This window comes from Octopus sinensis, linkage group LG6 (assembly GCF_006345805.1).
Source record: "Octopus sinensis linkage group LG6, ASM634580v1, whole genome shotgun sequence".
Lineage (NCBI taxonomy): Eukaryota > Metazoa > Mollusca > Cephalopoda > Octopoda > Octopodidae > Octopus > Octopus sinensis.
In genome coordinates, this window is record NC_043002.1 from 21,302,726 (window position 1) to 21,304,714 (window position 1,989).

General features: G+C 37.4%; 1 protein-coding gene across 1 annotated transcript in view; it reads right to left on the minus strand.

Annotated features, from left to right (window-relative positions):
• LOC115212889 (kynurenine 3-monooxygenase-like) overlaps positions 1–290 on the minus strand; it is a 65,619-nt gene extending 65,329 nt beyond the window's left edge. Inside the window, exon 1 of the mRNA XM_036503703.1 lies at positions 1–290. This exon is cut by the window's left edge and continues 295 nt beyond it. The gene's annotated coding sequence lies outside the window, so the exon portion shown is untranslated.
• Positions 291–1,989: the final 1,699 nt, after the last annotated feature.

Below are 1,989 nucleotides of genomic sequence, written 5' to 3' on the forward strand. Positions count from 1 at the left end.
TGACTGTAGTTGTTTTTGCTACTGTTTTCACTTGTCTTCGATTTTATGAACTACTTTGTACATAGGGTCATTGATTCTGGCACTTGTTATATGATGACGATGATTATAATAATAATAATAATAATAACAATAATAATAATAATAATGAGGAAGAGAAAAAAAGAATAACCGTCACCCTCAGGTGGGATAACAAAAAAAATGAACGGAAAATCCAATCAATAGGCTGAACTTTTGCAAGTGGCCTTAAATGAGATAAAGCTGTGGGAGATTTATACTTATATATGTATATAAACACACATGTGTGTAGGTGAGGGTGATTAGTGGAGGTAGAGTAGTAGCATTTGAGAAGCATGGTTGGTGGATACAGAATAAGACTGTGTGTATTTATATATATATATGTGTGTGTGTGAGTTTACGTATGTGTGCGTATGTACTCTTTCATGCACATACACCCACACACACACACAAATAAGTATAGATGTTTATATATATATATATATATATATATATATGTATAGAATGAGATAAATATATTTGTGTGCATATAATGTGGTCTTGTCTTTGGATGGTATATGTATGTGCCTGAGTGTGTGAGTGTGTGTGTGTGTGTGTGTGTGTGAGACCATGCATATTTGCATTTTTTGTATAACCTTACACATTTTTTCTCTGTCTCACTCTTAGCCACTCTCCCTCCCTCTCACTTCCTTTCTCTCTATATGTGAGTATATATATATATATATACATACATATATGTGTGTTTATATATATATGCATATAGGTGCATAATTGTAAATATATACTTATATATATATATATATATATATATATACACACATATATATATATGTACACACATGCACACACACACAAACTCACACACACATAAACATACACACACACACACACACAGACACACACACACACACGCACACACAGAGAAGAGAGTGGGCATGGTTTCATAAAATTCAATGCTGTTCTGATTGGATAATGAGGCCTAAATGGCTTAAAATGACTGACATGGGGGCGGAGTCATCAGTTAGCATCATCAACATCATCATGTTTCTTCTCATCTTTCTTCTCTCCCTATTCATCTCTCTACCATTGTACCTCAGTACATGTAAGAGTGTGTAAATGTGTATAGATCTGAGTGTGCAATATTGTACATATGTGTATATATGTATGTATGTATGTATGTATGTGTGTTTGTGCATGTGTGCGTATATATAAATATATATATATATATATATATATATATATATATATATATATTCTTTTTCTTTCTTTTCTTTATATTCTTTTATTTGTTTCAGTCATTTGACTGCGGCCATGCTGGAGCACCACCTTTAGTCGAGCAAATCGACCCCAGGACTTATTCTTTGTACTTATTCTATCGGTCTCACTAAGTGACGGGGATGTAAACACACGTGCATCGGTTGTCAAGCGATGTTGGTGGGGACAAACATATACATATATATATGTATATATATATATATATATATATCATCATCATCGTTTAACGTCCGCTTTCCATGCTAGCATAGATTGGACGATTTTGACTGAGGGCTGGTAAGCCAGATGGCTGCACCAGGCTCCAATCTTGATCTGGCAGAGTTTCTACACCTGGATGCCCTTCTGAACGCCAACCACTCCGAGAGTGTAGTGGGTGCTTTTTACGTGCCACTGGTACGGGGGCCACTCAGGTGGTACTGGCAACAATCTCGCTCGAATCTTTTACACGTGCCAGTAAGGCGACACTGGTAATGATCACGCTTGAATGGTGCCTTTTACGTGCCACCAGCACAGAAGCCAGTTAGCCGCTCTGGCAATGATCACGCTCAGATGGTACTCTTGGCATCCAACTAGCATGGGCATGAGTGCCAGTAAGGCAGCGCTAGTAATGATCACACTCGAATGGTGCCTTTTATGTGCCACTGGTATGGAAGCCGGTTAGCTGCTCTGTCAACAATCATCACACTCGTATGGTGCTCT